This window comes from Phyllostomus discolor, chromosome 2, assembly GCF_004126475.2.
Source record: "Phyllostomus discolor isolate MPI-MPIP mPhyDis1 chromosome 2, mPhyDis1.pri.v3, whole genome shotgun sequence".
NCBI classification, from domain to species: domain Eukaryota; kingdom Metazoa; phylum Chordata; class Mammalia; order Chiroptera; family Phyllostomidae; genus Phyllostomus; species Phyllostomus discolor.
The window spans coordinates 43,661,907-43,673,332 of record NC_040904.2 but is presented as its reverse complement, the minus strand read 5'-3'; the positions used below and the strand labels follow the sequence as shown (position 1 = coordinate 43,673,332).

Sequence of the window (11,426 nt, the reverse complement as noted above, 5' to 3'; positions counted from 1 at the left end):
CAAGACAGTAAGTTGGGTTTTGAACATACAGACTGAAGTGCTAATGATCATGAGAGACACCCAGGGGGCGGCTGGTCTGATGCTTTGGGGAGCGCCCAGGAAGCCCCAGAGTGCGGAGAGGACAGCAGAGGGCCACACGCAGAGGAGGAGGGAAGTGGGGGTGGGTCCTGGGAGGGAACCGTGGAGGGCGAGGCAGTGCCTAGAGCTGCTGAGTGTAAGAAAGGGTCACGGGTGCTCTTGGATGGAGATAATGGGCAGCCTTGACCCTAAATATTACAAAATCTGCATCATTAAACAGGGCGGTGAAGGCCTCCCGGCAGATTCTGTAGTTACCTTTTCCGAACACAGCACAGAGTGTGCTTGTTGGTGTTTGTCTCATCTTCGTGCAGTTCTCTCCTCTGCCCCCCAGTCTTTGCTGGGGATGGGCATCCGGGGTGGGTGCCATCCTGTGTTTCATTCTTGAGGATCTCCTTTTGCACACTTACTCACTGGAGACGGTGATGACTTTTAATCGATCGGATACTTCCGAGGAGTCCAGCATCTGTTTTATTTGGCCCAGTAGCAGTTTTGCGGTGAAGAGAGTGGTAAGCGTTGGTACTGGGACTCGAGAAAGGGGGCTGCTCACGCCTAGAAATTCATTTCCATCATTTTTTCTAGGTGATACCAATCGAAACAACTAGTGAAACATTCACTGCCTGTCAGAGTGATTCTTTCTCACAAATAAGTAAGCTGTGGTCAAGACAAAGATTGCTAAGTAAACAATTTGTGAGTAGGAGGAAACAAGGATTATACTCGTCAATCCAGCCATAATAAACCTATTACAGCAACTCCATGTTATTATTATGGAAACATAGTTTTGCTCATTAGTTTATTAACAGACAACTCGACCCTGGCTGGTGTGGCTCAGTGGATTGAACACTCAACTGTGAAGCAAAGGGTCGCCAGTTTGATCTCCAGTCAGGGCGCCTGCCTGGGCTGCGGGCCAGGCCCCCAGTGCCGGGAGTGAAAGAGGCAGCCACACATTGATGTTTCTTTCTCTCCCTCTGGATCTCCCTTCCTTCCCCCCTCTCTAAAAATAAATAGTCTTTAAAAAAAACCCAGACAGCTTGGATGTTAAGTAGCTACTTTGTATACACAGGAGTGTTTGCCACTCCAGGAGAGGGAGAGGTTTGCATTCTAACGCTTGTTTTGTCTCAGAGCAGACGCGCAGCAGACGGCACTGCTGCCGCTCGCCTGCCGCTGGGCGGTCTCTGCTGCTGCCAGGCAGCAGCCAACTTGGGACTGTGAGACCTTTTCATGAGAAGCCACACTTGTTGCATTCTCTGTGTGTAATTTTATAACTAGAATAAAATATTTACTACAGAGTGCTGTTTTATCTTCTTCCCCTCCTCCTTTGAAAATATGCAGTTATGGCAAAAAGCACAAATGTTAAGGAATAGGGACCAAACAACTTTAAAGGAAAATATATTTTATTGTAATGTACTGAACATTCAATATCTACCAGTAATATGGAAGTTTTTCTGTATTTAACACTAGGATATAATCGTTGGTGCTTAGCAGAAGGCTCCACTGAATGCTTACCACTAATAGAATGCTTTACGGAATAAAACCACAGTACCAAACAAAATGAATTCAAGTATTTTCTTTACAAAATCATTCAACATTTGTTCTATTCAGTCTGATGACACAAGAAAGGCAGATACACTAGTTGAATGTAATTAGCTGCTTTCATGTAGCACACATCTTTCAGTCCAAAAGTATATTATTAAGTGATAGAAAACACTCAGTATAACCATTTTATAGAACCAGGAAATAAACATCTAGGAAAGACTCTACAACCCCATCTTTCACACGCAACCTGACAGCGTAACCTGGAAGAGGACAAGCCCATGACTTTCCTCACGGAGCCCATGACTAAAGTCGTCTTCTGTCAAACCTGTATTTCTGATCTGTGATCAACACTGAGACAAGATGCAAGTATTTCCAAAGAAGGAAGCACGTGTGGACGTGTGGACGCCTACTGGGCAGCAGCGAGCGCTGCATTCGGAACTGCCTCGCCCCAGGAATTATGGTGTGGACCAGCCACCTTTCCCGAAATCTCCTTCCCTGCAGTGTGGCGGAGCCTCAGCATCGTGGAGCGTCCCCTGGGGTTCTTCAATGCCGTCGGCCACGGCTTTCCTCCCACGTGTTCCTCCTGCAGTTCTGAACAGAAGTTGGTCATCGGAATAGTACTTGCCAAATACTACACGACCTGCAACAATATGAGCTACCTGTTAACCATCAGTGGCTGTTTATTTGCTAAGATTATACACCGAGGACATGGAAATGGAGCACTGGATGCTAATCACAATGTCCAGAGGAAAATATTTCTTCTGTCGTTAGTGCAAAGGAATTCATCCGGCTTTCATCAGGTCAGATTCTACCAGGCATCCTGAGCGATGCAATGAAATCCCGTACCAGCGTGGGCCAAGCGCAGACGGCAGCCGGGGACGGACGTAAGCACCAGGGACGAAACCGAAAGAACGGTTGTGTGGTCCGTTTTCATGCACACGTGGCATTACAAACAGCCAGTGGAAACTCTGGAAGGTTCACTGTTATTTGGACTGCACCGTCCAAAACGACAGTCACTAGCCACACGTGGCTATTCGAGTTTAAATTAAAATTAAATGAAATAGAAGACTCAGGCCTCAGTCGCCCTAACCACATTCCAGCAGCCACGTGCGGCCTGCGACTGCGGTGCTGGGCAGCGCCACGGAGAGTGTCTCCGTCACCGCAGGGCGCTCCCTTGCCCAGACTTGACCCCGGACTTACATCTTTTCCAGTGTCTGGGGGGCGGGACCTCCACACATTTTCTGTGGTAACCCACATTTATCACTGTTTTCTGATCATCTCATACACTACAACACAAATGACTGAAATATGCTTCCCACCAAAACACATAATACAACAAATCAAAAATGTCTTGGCTGGAACAACTTAAAATATCAAAGAATCAGGACAAGAGGAAATCAAACTTGGAAACACTGACTCTCCCTTTATCCAAACTCCCTGCTGTCTGCCCTATGAGTCTAGGTCCTCGGTCAGGCCAGCGCCGTTTCTGGGCACCTCCTTGTGTCCTATTCTCTCCAACTGTTATATCTTTTTAAACAAAATTATTTTACACTGGTGGCAAGACATCATTCAATTTATTTAATGATAAAGCCACTAGACCTATGCCATAGTCAATAAAAACTGCTACCAGAAAATACCGAGAAAACCCCGGTTATGGAGGAATCACCGAGAAAGCACAAGATTTGAGCAACATGATAAAAAAAAAAGACTCATGCAAGTTAAGACAACCAGAACTAACAGCAATGTTGACTTTTCCTTTGAATATCAACGGTATAAAGTCCACAATCTAGACTTTAATTTCACATTTACTTTCACACTGTGTTCTGACCAACCACAAATCTTCCCAAGTACATTTTAAATACATCTCATCATATTACTACGTGATAAAATTATTTTCCTCATTCATTTACCTGATTTTCATGGTTGTCTAGCTGGCAAAAACACACTTGAAAAGCAATACATGATGTTAATTCACCGGACTAAAAGCAAGGAATTCAATGAAGATGATAAATACTCAACTAAGAATATAGTTTTCACAATAGTGGGCAGATCACAGTTTATAACCACAGACACTAGTTGTACATAAAAGTCATGAGCTTGAGATGCGATAGTATACACTCACGTTCGGATTCAAAATCAACTGCTGCACACTCTTCTGGGCCACGAAATAGTAATGAACTTCATAGACAGCATATGGCTCACTGTGGAGTGTGGCCTCTATCCTCCTCATCCCATAGCTCGAGCTGACAAAGACAACTTAAAATCTTCTCCTCAAAATCAACTTTTGTGAGATAAACATTATAATTAAATAAGGAATTGAACTCCCAATCAATCATAATTATGAAAATGTGATTTGTCCCTTATTTGAATTCCCTCTTAATAATGTCTTTGTCAGCACCTGCAAAATATTTCAGTAGTAACAGACTTAATGCTCGAGTCATTGGCCAGCTCAGTGTTTAAACTGGGACTGTGTATGAGACCCTGCATCCCTGCCGGCTACGGCACCTGGGCCGGCAGGGCCAGAAAGGAAACAGTTCTGTTTTGAGCATGGGCAAAAACAACGCAGCACCTCACAGCTACATTGTAACTAGGCCCTGCTTTAGTGTATGAAGGAAATAACTACATAGTAACAGTGTCTTAATTACTGGGAAATAGCCACTCTTATCACATTAGAAATGGAAATTCCTATCAATTATTTTTCTCAGAAGCTTTGGCCTTGTGTTCTGAAAAAGATCAGCCTGTGCACTTTTTGATCTCTCATACATCACAAGGAACGTGCAATTTCCTTCCTTCCCTACAGTACTTCAGAGAGGACAATGTTAATACGTATCAGAGTCGCAGTAAACAGCCATTTGATTTCTAACTCTCAGCTTTACCATTGGAAGAGACCAGTTAGAAATTCATTCTATTAATTCCGCCCAAGTGCAGCTATTATTGTACCAAATCTTAGAATAAAGCACCCTGGACTAAAAAAGAGGTTCATCTTATTTTTTCTACTACCTGGAATAGTTGTTTTTCTTCTTGTGTTTGCTCTGCTAGCTTTATCACAAATACTTAGACATACCAGGTTCTGCTATTTTGATACAGATCTTAAATAAGGAGGTTTAAAAAAAAATCCTGGCTATAATTTTAGGTATAGCAAATAGAAAAACATTACCCTCTTTCAGGGCCGATTCTTCCTTCTTCACCACAGTTTGAAATGGATCTCACGAACGGATGACCAGCAGCAGAGTGACTGGAATCAGGCAGAAAGCAACACAACCTTAAAGAGAGACAATGATGATGTTGATACATTAATTAAGCAGATATCACAGTCTTCATAATAATACTTGAAGAAATGATGTTTGAGACCAAGCGTCCCTGTCTTACTATGGAAGTGAGCCAGACAGAGATTGTAGGAGACAGTTGCTATGGGCAGGGGCGAGGACAACGCAGCACTGCACAGCTGCATTGCGAGTTAGCCCAACCTGCCAACAACAGGAAAATCATGTCACACACGAACACTTGGGTTAATTTCTGGTAAATCTTGTGACTTGAGCCTTAATCCTGTGTCTCCACATATTTATTTGCTTCACCCAAAACAAGCACCTTGATCCACTTTGGAAAATTTTTTTTAAAAAGCCTTACTTATGTGTGGGTCACACATAACGACTTCTTCCCAAAGACAGTGGTATGGAGCCGGAGGGAGAAGGGGAACTTCACAATGGAGACGCCTCACAACTACTACTTCAGTCAGGCGGTCAAGGTCAATGTCAACAATCCAAATCTTGCTATAATGAGCAAGTGGCACTTTACCCCTGTGGTCTTCCTCCCAAAAAAAGCCCTAACACCAGTCTAACCTTCAGACAAACCTCAGACAAACGTCAATACAGGGGCATTCCACAAACAACAGGACCGATGCTCCTTAAAACCGCCACGGTCATTGTGAACACAGAAAATCTGACCAAGTGCCACAGCCAACAGGAGACCTGACAATGAAATGTGGTGTGGTAACCTGGGTGGGGTCCTGCAACAGAAGAAGACATTAGGTTAAGAACTAAGGAAACCTGAATAAACTCAGAACTTTAGTTCATAATAATGCATCGATGTTGGTTCATTAATTTTAACAATGTACCATACTAATATAAGAAGTTAGTAGTATGTAAAACCAGGTGCAAGGCATATGGGAGTTCTCTGTACTATCTTCTCAATTTGTCTGTAAACCTAAAATCACTCTAACAACATAAAGTCTATTAAAGAGAAGTCTTTGTATGACCTCTAGATATTGATGCATGGCAGCTGGCATAAGCAATTATGCTAATTATTCTTTTCCTATAACCCACAAGTCACTGGTTAAAAAATGCTTTAGGAAAAGCACGGTAATACTTACAAAGATATCTTTTATCTAACACCCCTTGTTCTCCCTGGAGTACCCATAACCAGCACGTGCTGCAACAGTCTGCATTTTTCTGCTTTTCACTTTGAGCACTGATTCCACAAAGCAGGCATGACGAGTTGCTTCCAGATAGTACTCAAGTGCCAGAATCACCTTCTGAATCTAAAAGTCAAAAGTTTTAAATTATTTATTATGTGATAGAAATAAGGGCTCCATCAAATGACTTCCAAAGCACAAGGCTAAATGCTGAACTGTTCATATTTAGTTTACAATTCTGGTCTGCAAATAGCTTTTACATAGCACAACACAGAATCACTTCTAAGTTTATAATTAATCAAACTGCTTCATCATAAAATCCTTTTAAGTGTCTCATTAAAAAAAATCCTCACCTACTAATATGTGAGAGAGAAACATTGACTGGTAGCCTCTCACATGTGTGCAGACTGGGGATCACACCCACAACCTAGCACATGCCCTGACCTGAAATCGAACCTGCAACCTTCTGGTGTACTGGAGGACACTCCAACCAACTGAGCCACCAGATAGGCCTAAGTGTCTCATTTTTAATTAGATTTATGTGCCTTTGCAGACTTGAGATCGTCAGTTTCTTAGAGACACTAGCTAGATAATTAAAGAACCAAAACAAACATATCCTTTTTTCTTCTTCTATGTGTAAGACATGTAAGTAGTAAAACAAGCTCTGTTTTTACAGCTCAAGATAAATTGTTCTGATATGTATTTGCTGATTTACTTTAAAAATAAGTACCTTTTCAACAGGAAACTGTGACTTATACAACCTTGATCATAATAAAGCCTACAGTTAAGAAAGGTTTGATTAAAAGAAAATATAGCAGTGAATTTTGATAACAGTGTTGGAGCCCACGGCAGGCCGCCCTAAAATACCCCACAGTGGCATATTGATTACTTTGAATGAAAGTTACTTGACAAGCAGCTGGTGCAAGAAGGGCCCACAGATCCTCGCCTGTTGCCTTGAAAGCAGGAAATAAATCTCTGCAGCTAAAGGCACCCCCCTTGCTTCAGAGCAGCGAAGGGAGACACCCTCATCACTGGAGTGAGGAATCCAGGGCCGAAAAGCTTCCACAAACCAATCCTGTTACTTCTTTACTAATTTACTATATAAGCCCAAACTTTGTATAGAGTCCTCTACAAATAAAAAAATATTTAAAAAATAAAAAAGAATAAAACATACTGTCTATCTCACTAGAAATAGCCACTGACTATAAATCCATTTTCTGACTTTAACCATAACCCTGTAGTCATTTTTGACCCTGGTCACATTTTTTCCTGTTTATATAGATAACACAATAAAAGTGAAAATACATAAAATTATACATGCACAGCAATGAATGGTACAGATATGTAAATATTTTATTATATTAGCCCAGTTTATAGATATTTGATTTGATAAAATCATTATGCTTTAATTATTATCAAACAGTATGGTTTTTTTTTTCACTGAGATTCAAGATATCCATTACATTCTTAATTGCTTGGCTTTTTTCAACTTAAAATGTAAAAATTTAATAATTTTTAATGATTTATACCTAAGAATCATACTTATAAAAACTCAAATTATAATGGCTAATAACAGCTAAAATTAATTAGGTACTTTCAGTGTCCCAGACACTTGATGAGGGTTTAATATAATCCCATGAAGCGAACAATCATCATCACCCATACCTGTTCTTTAGAACAGGTAACTGAGGCCCAGAGAGATTATGTAACTTGCCCATTGCCATCAAAGGGATGGAGCTGGGCTATGAATCCAGATGTATCTCACTCCAGAATTTGAGCTCCTGGCTTCTACACACTACACTGCTTTAATCCTACCTTCACAGTGATGTATGGATCTCCTGCAATGCATGGGAATAAAACCTGAAATTGCATCAGAACTAAATGATATGCCATTGTGATATAATATATAAAATAAAATTTCAACATCATATGGTAAATAAATATTCTTTGGCCATTTAGTGCAGTCATTTCTTCCCCAAAATATAATGTAAATGCCACAGTGGGGAACTTGAACATAAAGCAACTTTCTAGCCCTTCTGAAAGATAAATCTGCTTTTGTTAACTAGATTCGTTCCAACGAGGAGAAAGAATCCCCCAGGAGTCTTTGAACTGCACATCTGGTGAAGAACAGCAGAACTGAAATGGGCTTTTAAGGCGTCCTGGCCCGATTACTCACCGGTTCTGTAAGGATGAGCAAGTGCCTTTCGGTTAAATCAGAACATGGGTTAGCACCAGTCCCCACACAGGGAGCGCTGTGAAAGCACCCTGTAAATGCACACTGTAAATGGTTAGGAGGGAGTACACATGTTATTCTTGTCTAGGGCTGCCAGATTAAAGGCAGGGTGCTCAGTTAAATTTCAGACAAATAACAAATAATGCTTTATATTTTAATTTAATTTTATGTTTATTTTATGGGGACATATTTCTATTAAAAGATTATTTGTTGTTTATCTGAAATTTAGATTTAACTAGCATCTTGCATTTTCATTGTCAAGTCTAGTAACCTTATTCTCGCTCACGCAGCGAGGGGCGCAGAAAGGATGGCAGGCCCAGCGCCATTCCCCCACCCCGTGAATGGAGAAACTGAGGCAAACGGTAAGGAAGGGAAAGAAAGGGAGGGGCTGGTTGTAGGAGGACTCCCTCTCAGAGGTGGAATGAAAGCAGAATTTCCTGACGTGCAGCTTCTTCCCTCTCCTCCTCCCGGTAGACCCTCGGGTATCTTTGCATCTCTCACCGCTCCAGGTGGCCTAACGCACCCGCCCCGCCCCTCGCCAGGAATGCAACCGCCCCTTTCCCCACTGTTACCTCGCGGCGGCAGCAGGCTCGGGACTCGCTGCCACCGGTTCCTCTCGGTCGCCACCAGCAGCAGGACATCACACCGGCCACGGCCATTTCCCTGAAGCCTGGCCCCTTGCAGAAGTGCGGCTCAGATGCCTTCCCAAATCATACCTCCATCCCATACAGAAATCTCTTGTCCTCTTCTGGCCACCGTCCTAGTCTGAGGCAAGAAATAGGCCAATCCGAGAGAGGCATTCGGGAGGGCGCGTCTCTGCTCAAACCAATCAGAGAACGGAGCAGGGTTCGTTGGCGATTGGCCAATCGGACTGCGTGCTCCTCCGCGGCTTGGGCTGGGCTCCGTTTCAAAGGGGTTTGCTTTGTCTTCAGCCTCCGTAGGGACCAAAGGAGGTGGGTCCAGCTGTCCTCCTGTGGCCCGAGGGTTCTTTTTCTCTCTAGGGCTGCAGGGCCAGGAACCCTCATGACCTTTAATCTTTAGAGCCTCAAAGGACAGAGGGTAGCTGTAGACAGATTTAAACAAGTGTGGGGTAAAAAGAATACAAAATTTTGTTTTCTAGAATGTGAAAACATTTTAAAAAATTCTCTCCTTAATCATCTCAAAACCAAAATTACAGAATTTTAGGGCTTATTTTTTCTATAATGCTATTTAAAAAATTGAGATATAATTGACATATAACATTGTGTAAGTTTAAGGCGTATCTATACAATGGGTTGATTCGAAACACTTAGGTTTTGCGTAAGATTATCATCATAGCCATAGCTAACACCTCTATTGCATAACATTATTATTTCTTTTTTGTGGTAACGATATTTAATATCTAGCCTGTTAGAAATCTTGAATTATATAATACAGTATTTCTGACGATAACCACCATGCAGTGCATTAGATCTCCAGAACTTATTCAACTTTGGGTTGCAAGTTGGTGGACTTTATTTTTTTTATAACAGTTTTAGGTTCGCAGCAAAATTGAGCAGAAGATACAGAGATTTCCCATATACTGATTGCCACCACATATGCGTAGCCTCCCCCATCATCCACATCCCCCACCAGAGTGGTACATTTGTTACAGTGAATGAGCTACATAGACACATCATAATCACTGACAGTCCACCTATTCTTTCCTCCCTGCTCCATAACTCCTGGCAACCACCAATCTTTTTACTGTCTCCATAGTTTCACCATTTCTGGAATGTTGCATAGTAGGAAACAGCTATTTCAGATTGTCTTCTTTCACTCAATATTTACGCATTTAAGCTTCTTTCTTGTTTTTTCATGATTTGATAGCTTATTTCTAATGCTGAACACTACTCCACTGTCTGGATGTGCCACAGTTTATTTACCTATTCACTTACTGAAGGACACCTTGGTTGTTTCCAAGTTTTGGCATTTATGAATAAAACTCCTGCAAATACCAATGTGCAGAGTTTTTTTGTGTGTGGACATAATATTAAGGAGCACAATTTTTGAATCACCTGGTAAGAGTATGTTTAGTTTTGTGAAAAATTGTCCAAATTCTCTTCCAAAATGTCTGTATCATTTTGCATTCCCACCAGCAATCAGTGAGAATTCCTGTTGCTCCACATCCTTACCAGCATTCAGTGTTGTCAGCGTTTAGGATTTTGGCCATTCTAAAGCAAGTGTGCAGTGTTTGTCATTGTCATTTTAGTTCATAAGTTCCCTGATGATGTGTGATATGGAACATCTCATATGTTCATTTGCCATCTCCTTTGCTGATGTGTATGGTAAGGTCTTTGATTTGTGTTTAAAATCAGCTTGTTTGTTCTTTTACTGTTGAGTTTTTTTTTTAATTTATTCACTAATTTTTAGAGAGAGAGGAAGAGAGAGAAACATTGATTTGTTTTTCCACTTTTTTAATGCATTCATTGGCTGACGCCTGTGTGTGCTCTGCCCAGGGATGGAATCTGAAACCCTGGCACATTGGGACAATGCTCTAACCAAGTGAGCTATGGGGGCAGGGCCCTTTCTGTTGAGTTTTATGAGTTCTTTTTATATTTTAAATAATGACCCTTTAGCAGATATATTTTTTGTAAATATTTCTCCCAGTCTGCAGCTTCTCTTTTTATTCTCTTGTTAGTGTCTACACACAGCAGAAAACCTTACTTTTAATGAAACCCAGCTTACCAATTCTTTCTTTCATGGGTCATGCCTTTTTGGTGTAGTATCTAGACAGTCTTTATCAAACACTAGGTAATCTAGATTTTCTCTTATTTTGTCTTTTTAAAAAATTATATTTTATTAATTATGCTATTACAGTTGTCCTGATTTCCCCCTCTTTGTTCCCCTCCACCCAGTACCCACACTCCCTCAGGCAATCCCCTCACCATTGTTCATGTCCATGGGTCATGAGTATAAGTTTTTTGGCTACTCCATTTCTTATACTGTACTTTACACCTCCACGGCCATTCTGTGACTACCTACTTGTACTTCTTAATCCCCTCACCTCTTCATCAATTCCCCCACACTCCCCTCCCATCTGGCAACCATCAGAATGCTCTGTGTATCCACAATTCTGTCTCTATTCTTCTTGTTTGCTTAGTTTGTTTTTTTTAGATTCAATTGTTGATAGATTTGTATTTATTGCCATTT

At 41.4% G+C, this 11,426-nt stretch overlaps 1 long non-coding RNA gene and 2 other non-coding genes across 4 annotated transcripts; all 3 read right to left on the bottom strand.

Annotated features, from left to right (window-relative positions):
- Positions 1-1,627: 1,627 nt before the first annotated feature.
- LOC118498819 lies at positions 1,628-8,358 on the bottom strand. 2 transcript variants are annotated; one of them, XR_004901287.1, is made up of 7 exons: positions 8,199-8,358; positions 6,753-6,800; positions 5,981-6,148; positions 5,116-5,617; positions 4,769-4,873; positions 3,734-3,892; positions 1,628-2,202 (listed from the first exon to the last, which is right to left on the bottom strand). It is a non-coding gene; the product is annotated as an uncharacterized LOC118498819 (long non-coding RNA). The 2 variants fall into 2 exon arrangements; XR_004901288.1 differs by lacking the exon at positions 6,753-6,800 and having other exon boundaries at positions 5,239-5,617.
- Positions 4,081-4,211, bottom strand: LOC114491217. Its single transcript, XR_003684022.1, has one exon. It is a non-coding gene; the product is annotated as a small nucleolar RNA SNORA63 (small nucleolar RNA).
- LOC114491261 lies at positions 4,541-4,715 on the bottom strand. Its single transcript, XR_003684057.1, has one exon. It is a non-coding gene; the product is annotated as a small nucleolar RNA SNORA81 (small nucleolar RNA).
- Positions 8,359-11,426: the final 3,068 nt, after the last annotated feature.